This window comes from Euphorbia lathyris, chromosome 9 (genome assembly GCF_963576675.1).
Source record: "Euphorbia lathyris chromosome 9, ddEupLath1.1, whole genome shotgun sequence".
NCBI lineage: Eukaryota > Viridiplantae > Streptophyta > Magnoliopsida > Malpighiales > Euphorbiaceae > Euphorbia > Euphorbia lathyris.
The window spans coordinates 20,265,556-20,279,385 of record NC_088918.1 but is presented as its reverse complement, the minus strand read 5'-3'; positions in this window follow the sequence as shown (position 1 = coordinate 20,279,385).

Here is a 13,830-nt window from a genome sequence, read left to right as displayed (position 1 = left end):
CATGCTGATCAAGAACCAGCTACCGAGTCCTTCACAAAACGGCTGACCAAGAGTAAGAGTGAACCTAAAATTGTTTTCACTGACCAATCTACTTCTGCAGAGAATGTTGAAACACGAATAGAACAAGACACGAATCTACCCAAGGAGATAAGAGTCCCAAGAGGGCATTCAGAAAATGCAATTCTTGACTCAGCTGGAAATACCCTGATGACAAGGAATCAACTCAGGAAGTATCTCGGCAATGTAGCCTTCGTCTCAGTTCAGGAGCCGAAGAACTTTGCTGAAGCTGAGCATGACGAATTCTGGATGAATGCCATGCAAGAGGAACTCGACCAATTCAGGAGGAATAATGTATGGGAGCTAGTGCCACATCCAAGGAGCCAAAAGACCATTGGAACAAGATGGGTCTTCAGGAACAAGCTGGATGAACAAGGAAACGTGGTCAGAAACAAAGCAAGACTTGTAGCTCAGGGCTACAGTCAGCAAGAAGGTATTGACTACGGTGAGACCTTTGCCCCAGTGGCAAGGCTAGAAGCAATTAGGATTTTATGTGCATATGCATCTTATATGAATTTTAAACTGTTTCAAATGGATGTTAAGAGTGCATTTCTTAATGGAGTGATAAACGAGGAAGTCTATGTCAATCAGCCTCCAGGGTTTGAGGATCCTAAGTTCCCAAACCACGTTTATAAACTCAAAAAGGCTCTGTATGGCCTCAAGCAAGCACCACGTGCTTGGTATAAGAGGCTGACCAACTTCTTACTGACTAGAAACTATGTCAGGGGTCAAGCTGATACAACCTTATTCATTAAGAGGAAGGGTAAAGATACCCTGCTGGCTCAAATATATGTAGATGACATTATATTTGGTGCTACTAATGAATCTATGTGCAAGGAATTTAGTAAGCAAATGCAGACTGAGTTCGAAATGTCAATGATGGGAGAACTCAACTTATTCCTTGGACTTCAAATCAAACAAGGAAAGAATGGCATCTTCATCAGTCAAACTAAATATGCCAAGGAGATATTGAAGAAATATGAACTAGAACATTGCAAGCCAATATCCACTCCTATGGGAACTGACACTGTTCTCTGCGCTGATGAAAATGGTAAGTCAGTAGACAGCAAGTTGTACCGAGGTATGATTGGCTCTTTACTTTACTTAACAGCAAGTAGGCCGGACATTCAGTTCTCAGTATGTTATTGTGCTAGATATCAGGCTAACATCAAGGAATCCCATTACATAGCTGTAAAAAGGATCCTTAGATATTTGCAAAGCTCAGTGAATGCAGGCTTGTGGTATCCAAATACTCATGATTTTACACTGATCGGATACACTGACGCTGACTATGGACGGGACAAGCTGGAAAGAAAAAGCACCTCTGGAGGATGCCATTTCCTAGGAAGCTGTCTTGTATCTTGGTTCAGCAAGAAGCAGGCGTCAGTAGCCCTGTCTACCACTGAAGCTGAGTACATTGCTGCTGGAAGCTGTGTTGCTCAAGTCCTATGGATTAAGCAACAGCTTGAAGATTATGGTGTTCAAACAAAGACAATTGAAGTTAAATGCGACAACAAAAGTGCAATTGGCCTCTCAAAGAACCCAATCCAGCACAACAGGATGAAGCATGTCAGCATAAGACATCACTTCATCAGAGATCATGTACTCAAGGAAGAAATCAAGCTGACCTATGTGCCAACAGATGAGCAGCTTGCTGATATCTTTACAAAGCCTCTAGCACGAGAGCAATTCAGCATACTGAGAGAAGCCATTGGTATGTTTAATCCACTGTCTTAAATTCCTAAGTACAAATGTGATATAATGCATGCTGAATGTTAACATGCTGAGTGCTTAAATATTATCTGTCAAAATCACATGCCCAGTAATTAATGCACACCGAGTAAGTTATCTCAGACCGAGTAACTAATTACTCTAACTATCCGTTGCACAAAACTGACTACTCAGAATATGGAACGTTTGTAACAACAAATGCTGAGTAAAAGTAATCATTAGCATTCAATGCAAACGCACGCGTAATGACACCTGTACAACGCATGCGCCGAATATGTCATAAAGTGTCATAAATGTCAGGATTTCTGCTGATTGGACAACCCAAGGGTAAAACCGACCTAAATTCAAACGGAAACCCTAATTGTAAAGTCTATAAATAGTGGGTATTTCCCCACTACTTGCTCTTTACGCGTACTGAACTTTCAAAAGCTTCAGAATTCCTTAAGAACTTAAGTCCTAAATTCACACACCTCTCTCCCAAAATGACTAAAGCCTCCTTCAACGTCTCTGGTGCCGGTCGTTCCAAGACCACCACCGATGAACAAACAACCAACAACCCCTCAACTCAGCTTTCACCCTCCAAAGCTGCTGCACATAGCAAAGAAAAAGCCATTCAAGCTCAGGGGAAACCAGCTAAACCTAGACAATACATTCGAGTATTCGAGAATGTACGAGAATGGAAAGTGGAACCTTCTCGCTGGGTATCCCAGACCTTCATTGACTCAGAACAACCATTCTGCGATTGGATCAAGAACAACGGCTGGAATGAGTTATTCTCTCTACGGTTCCCAACCTACCCTGACTTGGTTATGGAATTCTACCATAACCTCAAAGCTGACGCAAAAGACCATGACTATCTAGTCACTGAAGTAAGAGGAAAGACCATCTTCATCAACCCAACCTATCTGGGATCTCTACTCAGCCTCAAGACTGAGGGTGCTGAGCTGAGAAGGAATGGTGACCAGGAGGACATCTATTATGATGAAACCTTCTGTAAGCCTGCTGGGTACATTGGAGAAGTATCCAGCTCGTCTATGGGTCAGCATCAGAAGATGGCCCATTTCTTGCTAGTCCAACTGATCTACCAGAAGGTCAACTGCACCAGCTCAGCGTCCCACTTCGAGATGTGCTTCATCTGGCACATGCTGACCTACAAGCCGATCAACATGCCAGTGTTTCTAGTAGCTGGATTCCTGCGCAGCACAAATAATCTTAGGCTAGGCTCACTTATCACTAAGACCTTAGTTGACCATAAGGTCGATCTACAAGGAGAAGCATGTGTAAAGGGATATGAGATCATAGCAGCATCACTGCGTGCTCTCAAGTTTAATCAGCCTTTGAAGAAAGGAAAATTCATTGAGCAGCCAGAAGAGCAAGCTGAAGATGAGCTACCTGCTGAGGTAATTGTTCCAGCCAAAGGAAAAAGGACAAAAGCTCCAGCTATCAGAAAAAGAAAGCCTACTGGTACACCCATCCAAGGAAGCTGAGCCTAAGTCCAAGAAGTCCAAATCGGCTGCTGAGTCAAATCAAGACCATACGCAGTCAGCCGAAAAACGCAGCAGGCAAGATGAGCCTGCAACTGAGGATACAACTGATCCTCCTCAAAAGAAGCAGAAGACTTCTACCCTTTCACCTATTGATGCCCTACCTTTTGACTTCATTGTCACCTCGGCATCACATCATGCTGAAGAAACTGAGCAAAGGGAAGATGAAGTGGACCTAGATGAACATTTCGTCTCTCAGCTCGAGGAAGAGCTTGAGAACGAAGATACTGAGGATGAAGGGAATGCACAAGAGCAAGAGGAAGAAGCTGACTCTGAAGAGACAGCTAGTGAAGAAAATCAAGCTGACCAAGCTCACACTGAGTCAGCTGATGGAGTTGAACAACAACAAGAGCAAACTGACCAGCACACTGCTGATCAGAATGTAGAAGGTTCTCCATCTCAAGCTAATGTAAATCATGCTGAGCCTCCTCTTGTACAAAAGACAAGAAGAAGACTGTTAAAGGCCAACATCTTAGACCAACCAGTCAGCGCCCCAGTGCATGATCCTTCCAAGGTCAAAATGACATTCTTCCGTAAGCCAATTCCTTCTGCACCATCTACTCAGCCTTCACAAGCAGTAGAAAAACAAGCCTCTGTTTCTACTCAGGAACAAGCCGAACAAACTATCTCTGCAAACCCACCAATCCAAACCGAGCAGCACCTCGAAGACAACTCAGTACCAGTCAGTTCTGACCCTATCCAACCTGACTGCACCACTGAGACTGAATCTGCTAACCAACCAACTACACAATCAACACATGGGCAGAACCCAACAATAACTCCAGTCCCTGACCCAGCAACTTCCTCTCTATCCGGTCAAACTGCTATCCATCCAATCTCTCAGGCCACCATCAATGTCACTGAGTCCAGTCAACGAATTATCGACTCAGTACAGGCTTTGATCAGAGATATTCAGCACTCAACTCCTCCTGCTGCTGCCATCTCACACATAGAAACTACTCAGCCTTCCCAAGTAACTCAACTCCTCACTGAAGTTAAGGAGCTAAAGGATCTGCTGAGTATTTTACTATCTTCACAAAGACAGCAAGCTAGGCAGGACTCACTTGCTAAGCTGGCTGAGATCCAGCTGACAACGGTACAGTACCTCACCTCTCTGTCTTCTCAAATTCAGAACCTGTCAGCTGTGAACCCAAATCTCGCCACTTCCTCTGAGTTAAAGATGTTGTTTGCTCAGCTTCATACTGAACAGAACAAGACCAATGCACAGCTCGCAAACACATCTCAATGCTCAATGGAGCAACTCAGTGAGGCAGTTTGTCTACTCAATCTGCATAAAGAAGAAATGGACACCGACCAGCTCAAACAGGATCAAATACTGACCACTTCCCAGAAGATATTTGACCATGTTAGATGATGCGGTTTCTGCGAAACCTCACTAAGGGATAAGTGTACCCCGTCGTTATCAAGTAATAAATTTCTGGTTTAAGTCCAGGTTATCGTCCACAGGATTTATTTCTGCAAGTACCGAGCTACTCGATCTCGGATGTTATCTAGGCTTAGGGGGTTTTGAGTTTGTTTTGTTTATATTAATCTACTCCTAGGTTGAATTATGCTAATCCTAGCTAAGTTATCTAGTTCTAACTAAGTTATCTAATCCTAGCTAAGTTATTCTAAGCCTAACTAAGTTACTCTACCCCTAATTGATCTTTCATTAATGAAACTATTCGAAGGAACATGGTATGAACGATAATAATAAAGATAGATTATCAAGTCTATTGAATAAAGACCTAATCTGAGTCACTTATATTCAAGGCGATTAACCCTACTTACCCTCTTGAGGTTCCTAGCGCGTGATTCCCTAAGGCCGAAACTAGGTCTAAGGCTCAGTAAATTGGCGCTTAATCAACTAAGAGGTTGTCAATCTCCTAGGCTCTGACTAGGTCAGATTCAGCTCGCAATATGTGCCTACTAGATTTTGGGGCTTTTGAATGAGTTAAACCAATTGAATAAAGCGTAAGACAAAGATTAGACAATAAACATAGAACAAAACAAGAGCTAAATTATTATTAAAGGCGAAGGTAATTGTCACAAGATACAATAAGTCAAGTTCGGCAACTGTATCAAAGAGTACAAACATGGAAAGATAAAAGGAGATACAAAAATCCCTTTCAGGGAAGCTGTTTACTCTGCAGCCGGTGACTTGATCTTAAGGACGGACCTTGATAATTCCTCGGTAGAAAGCTTTGAAGGAGCTTCAATGGAGGTTGAGGAAGATGGAGAAGATGGAGAGGAATTACAAGGGGAAAGCTAAAATAATTTACAAAAACAAAAGATATTGAATTACAATGGAAAAATCCTATTTATAGACGCGTCTCGGGCCTCGTTTTGACCTATTTTCGTGTCCTAGTTGGTGTAGGAAGACGTGGGGCCGAACATGGCTTCGTGGGGGCGGAATTGGTCTTTTTGACCAATTCCCGCAGGGCTGCTCGCCGAGCAGGCGCCTGGCGGCCTGCTCGGCGAGCAGAAATGGCCCGTGGGGCCCTACTCGCCGAGCGTTTTCGCCCGAAGCGTGCTCGATTTATGCCGAGTGACTTCTATGCCCTTTTTCGTCCGAACTTACACCTACACATGCATAAAAACTCCAGAAAACATTAGTCCAAAAGCCAAATTGATCCGTCAAACGCTTATTTTGAGCAAACGCTTCGTTTGGTGCGACTTTTGACGGACCAATTAGCTTCAAAAGATAACGGAATTCTAATACGCATGCTATTTCGGCCATATTTGCATAAATTGATTACAAAACGAGCCTAAACGACGAAAAGTAAATAGAACGTTTCCAATTCTTAACTAACTCACACAAAAGCATTTAAATGCGAGAATTGCTCGCTTATTAGCTAAATAACTCTAAAAACCGTCCTAAAACCGTACCCAAAGATAGGGGTTTTTGACCCCTATCAAACCTCCTCGCACTTAAAACTTTACTTGTCCCCAAGTAAACTAAAAAAAACTAAACCCGCCATCACAAGCAAGCTAGAAAACTTCCCAGTTTGACTAGGTGCTTGACACAATTTCGAGCATATGTAATTACATGCATTCGGAAATACAAAGTAGAGACACGATATCCAAAAGCCGCATTTCAATTATCATGGGTCATAGTTTTAAGCAAATGGACACATGTTCAATTAAACGAGTTTAAGGGGATCGCTAAGTAAAACACCTCACCATAGGTAGTTCACTCATTCACACAATTTTGGTGGCTAAAGTGTTTACTCTCGGCTTATGTTCTTGCTTAGGATTACGTTGATTTTGCACGTTCATCCGAGTTCCTCTACTATGCTATATGATTCCGATGACATCAAAAACAGCCTCTAATTGGGGTTGTAATGTGGTTAGAGGGTTAAAGGTACAACAAAGGTTAAATGTTCTAACGCTACAAAAACAAAGTTAAAATGGCTTTAGCAAATATGAAGTGACTGAGCTTTTTATTCATCCCTTATTTTTTTTCTTTTGGGATGTTTTCTTGAGACGTTTTTTATTTTTAGGAACTGGGGAATGAAGTTTTGTTTTCCCTTTTGTTCGTCTCTTTTCTTTTCTTTTTTCTGTTTTTCTCTCTCTTTTTTTTTGTAATTGGGATAGTGATGCTCATTCACTTCTTAGCCTTTTGGCTTGCTACTGTAATGCCATAAACAAAGATAAAGCGCTAGAAGAAAGCAAAGGCTCAATTCGAGCTTTGCAAAAACAAAGGTTAAGTGGCGAACCAAGTTGTGGTTCGCAAAAATGGGTTAGAACGAAAGAAAAATCTACAAACTACAAAAATGTCGGCTCAAATGGGCTTCCTAGAGTGGATGAAAAAGAAAAAATAAGGTAAAGAAAAGGGTTAATTCTAATGAGGCTGATTCATCGTTTATCATCTCAAATCATTGCATGTAGGTTCAACACAGTATTAGGTGCAAAATCTGTAATCTTCCATAAGTCAAAGCATTCACACAAAAATGTCAAGAAAAAGAGCTTTTTGATGTTCGCTCTTGGGTTCAAATTCAGCTCACAATTCTTTGGGTTTCAATTTTGTGTTTACTAGTTTTCCCCAAACTCAAGTTTAATATCACATGCCTTCAATTCTTAAGTTATCTACCTAAGTAATGATTTTAGCATTTCTTCAAAAGTAGGGTCTAAATGCAAACTGTAGCTCATGCTTTTACAGCTACAAGAGTTGTGTCCTACGCCTAAACTAGTTGTCATGCAATTTTAGATTCGGTTCTCAGCCCTCAAAGACAAATAACGAAGTTTAGATTCGAAGGAGGTTCACGGCTTTAGGTCCTAAACATGCAAAAACATAAACAAAACCTAAAAACGCTAAACTAAACTAGACACGACACAACAAAAATTTAAAATTTTATACAATTTTTGTAAGTTTGTCTACCCCTCCTCCTCACACTAAAAATATGCAATAAGTTCCAACATTGCATCATAAATCATGAAGTACGAGTGTAAAAAGTTAGGGTGGAGAAGACAACTTACTGATCGGTCGGGGGGTATGGCCAAGGCATGTTGTAGCGCTCGCAGTAATCTGCCGCTACGTATTCAAGACCCGAAAGCCTTCGGTCCATATTCTGCTCAAAGTTGGTGAACCGTTGGTCCATCTGTTGAACAGTGTTAAAGGTCCGTAGGTTAAGATCTCGCATTTCTGCCATCATGGTGTTGATGGCTTGGAACTGGGCCTCCGTCCCCGGCGCTTGGTGTTCCCTTTGGTCTCCTGCTGTCGCAGGTTCTTCTTCCTCGGGTTCCTCGTCCCTTTGTTGTTGTGAACCCCGTGCTCTTTTTCTTCCCCCTCCGCTGGAGCTTGCTCCTCCGGTTGGGTTCCTGTTTAAGACTTCTTGAAAAGTAGATTTCCCCAAAAACTTGGAGTTAAGCAAAGTAGGGTAAATAGCAATTTCGAGGTTGTCCAAATTTTTGAATTGGCTCTCAAGCAGGTTGGTAACTAAGTGCCCAATACTTAGGGAACCACGTTTCCTGCTCGTTTGGCTTGAGAAGCCTTCAAATACGGTCTTAACATTATCCACATGCTTGTGGTTGGCCACACATCATAGTATGAGCAATTCCGTCTTTGAGACTTTATTGCTCTCATTTTTGCCCAACAAGTTATGGGCCACAAACTTGTGAACGAGATTGAGAAGTGGGTCTCGGAGAGCGACTAGGCTAGCAGTCTGGGAGTCAAATTTTGATACGCCTGTCAATTGTTCCCAAGCAATATCTTTTGTTATAGGCCTCTCAAAATCTGAGATCGCCTCTGGGTGATTATAAACTCCCATTAGGGCTGCTAGTGTGGTAGCATCAAGGCGGTAAGGTTTACTGTTTAGCCTAAAAGAATGCTTCCCACCGCCCAATGGTAGCTCTTTTTTCCAAGTGGTCAAGAATTCTATAGTAGAGTTGTGATAAACCGGAGTCTGTGTTGTAGCTAGTCTATACCAGCCGTGGAATTTGAGGATTTCATTGAAATCCTTCTTTAAGCCTAGACTCGATAAAAAGGTTTGATCGACAACTACGTGTGTAGCAAGGTCTTGCTTGGAAAATCTATCGTACAAAATTCCCTCACGTTCATCAATAAGACCAAAGGGTGGATCATACTTAGCTTGGAGGCTTTCGTCGAACTCGACCTCGGATTCGGCTTCGTTCTCGACGACGATCTTAGCTTTGCCTTTCCGACCCATAGTTCCTGAGGAATAGACCAAAAATGGGAAAGTTAGGACATATTTACAAGTTTCAACATAAACCCCCAAACAAACCATTCATAGGCAAAAGTCATAGCTTTGGGCACTTAGGGACTAAACCATAAGTATTTGGTCCCTAAGTGTTTTACCCGAAATTCACAAATTCATGCAAAATTGGAGATACCCAATGACTAAAACATAAAAAGAATGTAATTCACAACTCTATTGACAAGTTTCTAACTATAATTTGAATAGTTGAACTTTGAGCTAAAATGGAGATTTTGCCCAAATTGAGCAATTTCTCCAAATATCCACAAATTGAGAATAGAAATCACACCCAAACTATAGATTAATCATTATGTTAACATAAATTGCAAGGAAATCAAGAATTTAAAAGCAAACAAGAGATTAATTTAAGAAAAGAGAGAGAAACCTAAAACTGAGGTTTTTCTTAAAACTCAAAAATTATCACCCTAAGCTAAAATCTAAGCCTAGAAACATGTTAGAAATAAAAAATAGGTAAAGATTCATACCTTAAATCTTGAATTCGGGTTAGAATGGTGGATTTGGGGGGTTAGGTTTTGGATAAGCAAAAGGAGAAGGAGAAGGGAAGAAGAAAAGAATAGAATAAAAAAAAAGAAGAGAGAAGGGAAGAAGAAGGTGGGGAAGGGGATGATGAGTCACCCCCCCTTCTTCTTACTCTTTCTTTCTTTTTTCTTTTTTTTTCTTTTGTTTGTTTCTTCTTCCTTTCTTTTTCTCTCTTTTTTTTTGGTTCGGGATTTCAAAATCCCGGACAGCCCGTGTCGGCCGAGCCGGCTGACTCGGCCGACCAGCCCGGTGAGCTGGGCAGTGCCTAACTTGCCCGGGTTGGGTGAAATTCGTTTTTTTTTTAAATAGAGTGCGGGGGAACAAAGTTTGACAGTGTAAATAAACAAACGAGATCAAAATTCAATTAACCAAAACAATAAAAGAAAATGAGAACAAGATAAAAACAAAAAGAAAAGAAAATGCAGAATCAAATTGTTCAAACTTTGAATTAAAAACCGAGGAGAACCCGATTTCTCCCCCTTACTCAATCCTTTCTCAGGATCTTTGGGTTCTTCTCCGTTGTGCTCGGGAGAGAACCCTGTGGCCTTTCCTGCCTGTCCCTATTGATCTGAGCTACCTGATTGCTCAAATCCTTGCAGAAGGCTTCGTTGTTGGCAAGCCTAGCCGAGATCTCCTTCAGAAGAGTGATCACTTCGTCAGATTCCTTAGGGTGTTGCACTGGCCCTTGATTTTGCTGTTGGTATGAAGGCATGCCAAGCCCCTGCTCTCTATGCTCTTGAACAAATCCGCTAGGAGGTCGAAGCACATTCTGATTTGAATTCCCGTAAGAGAGGTTCGGGTGCTGAGGCCTCCTGTAGTTGCCATTGTTGTTGTTGTTGTAGGAGTTGTAGTTGTTGGGGTTGCCGTTGTTATAGTTTTGATTGTATCTCGGATGCCCCCAATGTAATTGACCATCTCCACCCCATCTCCAGCGAAAGGGCTACATGCTTGACAATCCTTTCCATTGTGGTTGCCACCACAGTGCACGCAGGTGGGAGGTCGGCTAAGCATAGCCAACAGTACATCCATCTTCCTACTCAAATCCGCAACAACTGGATTTTGTTCCTGCTCTTCCACAGCAAACACCCGCTGCCTTGTGGGGCCGGCGAGCTTCTGTTCTTGCCACTGCACACTCTTTCTGGCCAGCTCGTTAATCATGTCATATGCCTCTGCTGCTGTCTTTCTAAACAAATCTCCACCCGCTGCGGAGTCGACAATGGCTCTGTTGGTGGGTGTTAGTCCGTGATAGAAGACGCTCACTAACTGATGCTTGGGTATGTCATGATGAGGGCACATGCGCAGCATTTTCCTGAATCGAGTCCAAGATGTGTGGAGCGCCTCATGCTCGGGTTGGTGGAAGGATGTGATCTCACCCCTGAGCATTGCTGTCTTCGAGGGAGGGAAGTAGTAGGACAAGAATTCCTTCTCCAACCCTGCCCATGTTGTGATCGAACCATGCTCCAGTGTTCTCAGCCATTCCAAAGCCTGCCCCATCAGAGAGAATGGGAACAGTTTCAGTCTAGCAGCATCTTGGGGGACCCCATTGGTCCTTGCAGTGTCTGCGCACATTAGGAAGCGATCCAGATGATCATTCGGGCTTTCATGTGCTTCTCCTCCAAATAGTCCAGTCTGTTGGATCAAGTGAATTATACCAGACTTGATTTCGTATGTATTTGCTTGAATGTTTGGAGCAGCAATGCCTGACAGATGCTGATGTCGGTGCGGTGCCAGGATCTCACTCATCAGACGAGTGTCGTTTTCTGGTCCGGTGTTCTCAGGGTTCCGCTCATTGTTCCGTTCATTGTCAGTCATCTTGAGAGGCTTGATAGGCTCGATGATCTCGTCTTGCTTCAGCTTTCCGATCTGTTTGCTCCTGCGAAGAGTACGTTCAAGTTCAGGGTTAAGAGGGACAACCGGTATTTTCGCTGATCTCGTAGGCATACGCTGAGAAAAGATAAATACAGAAATAAATGAAAGCTGAAGGGAAATCATACAAATTATACAGTTTTGTACAAGTATAAGAATGGTATAGATAAACATATACAGACACGTATAGATGAAGTTGATAGCTACATGTTCGTACAAATGAATATAAACAAGCGTAAGTATAAACAAGGATGGTTATCATAAATGAGTATATATAAATATGTGTATATAAACAAGTATAAACGATATAGATACGTAATAAAAAGAATCATGATTATAAACAAGTATATATGATATTAACAAAGAAAGTATTCACAAAGAATGCCTAAACTAACAAGTCGACCTTTGGTTCGATATTGCAGAAGAAATAAATCCCCGGCAATGGCGCCAAAAACTTGATGCGGTTTCTGCGAAACCTCACTAAGGGATAAGTGTACCCCGTCGTTATCAAGTAATAAATTTCTGGTTTAAGTCCAGGTTATCGTCCACAGGATTTATTTCTGCAAGTACCGAGCTACTCGATCTCGGATGTTATCTAGGCTTAGGGGGTTTTGAGTTTGTTTTGTTTATATTAATCTACTCCTAGGTTGAATTATGCTAATCCTAGCTAAGTTATCTAGTTCTAACTAAGTTATCTAATCCTAGCTAAGTTATTCTAAGCCTAACTAAGTTACTCTACCCCTAATTGATCTTTCATTAATGAAACTATTCGAAGGAACATGGTATGAACGATAATAATAAAGATAGATTATCAAGTCTATTGAATAAAGACCTAATCTGAGTCACTTATATTCAAGGCGATTAACCCTACTTACCCTCTTGAGGTTCCTAGCGCGTGATTCCCTAAGGCCGAAACTAGGTCTAAGGCTCAGTAAATTGGCGCTTAATCAACTAAGAGGTTGTCAATCTCCTAGGCTCTGACTAGGTCAGATTCAGCTCGCAATATGTGCCTACTAGATTTTGGGGCTTTTGAATGAGTTAAACCAATTGAATAAAGCGTAAGACAAAGATTAGACAATAAACATAGAACAAAACAAGAGCTAAATTATTATTAAAGGCGAAGGTAATTGTCACAAGATACAATAAGTCAAGTTCGGCAACTGTATCAAAGAGTACAAACATGGAAAGATAAAAGGAGATACAAAAATCCCTTTCAGGGAACCTGTTTACTCTGCAGCCGGCGACTTGATCTTAAGGACGGACCTTGATAATTCCTCGGTAGAAAGCTTTGAAGGAGCTTCAATGGAGGTTGAGGAAGATGGAGAAGATGGAGAGGAATTACAAGGGGAAAGCTAAAATAATTTACAAAAACGAAAGATATTGAATTACAATGGAAAAATCCTATTTATAGACGCATCTCGGGCCTCGTTTTGACCTATTTTCGTGTCCTAGTTGGTGTAGGAAGACGTGGGGCAGAACGTGGCTTCGTGGGGACAGAATTGGTCTTTTTGACCAATTCCCGCAGGGCTGCTCGCCGAGCAGGGAAGGCTGCTCGTGCCGAGCAGGCGCCTGGCGGCCTGCTCGGCGAGTAGGCTCCTACTCGCCGAGCAGGCGCCTGGCGCCCTGCTCGCCGAGTAGGCTCCTGCTCGCTGAGCAGGCCTCTGGCGGCCTGCTCGGCGAGCAGGCCACCAGAGGCCTGGTCGGCGAGCAGAAATGGCCCATGGGGCCCTGCTCACCGAGCGTTTTCGCCCGAAGCGTGCTCGATTTATACCGAGTGACTTCTATGCCCTTTTTTGTCCGAACTTACACCTGCACACGCATAAAAACTCCAGAAAACACTAGTCCAAAAGCCAAATTGATCCGTCAAACGCTTCGTTTGGTGCGACTTTTGACGGACCAATTAGCTTCAAAAGATAACGGAATTCTAATACGCATGCTATTTCGGCCATATTTGCATAAATTGATTACAAAACGAGCCTAAACGATGAAAAGTAAATAGAACGTTTCCAATTCTTAACTAACTCACACAAAAGCATTTAAATGCGAGAATTGCTCGCTTATTAGCTAAATAACTCTAAAAACCGTCCTAAAACCGTACCCAAAGATAGGGGTTTTTGACCCCTATCATTAGACACACTAATCTTCAGCGCGAGCACTATGATACTTCACTTCTCAAAACCTTTCACAACTCCTTTGCTGCGCTGACAGACACAATCACATGGCTGGGAAAAGGACAAGCTTATGTACTCAGTATGCTTAGTGCTGCTGACATTGGTATTAGTCCTGAGGTCCTCAGCAACTGTGCTCCTATCTTTGATGGAATAGACGAGAGTGCTGATCGCTTGAAGACCTTCTCTGCTGAGCTCACCAGAGCT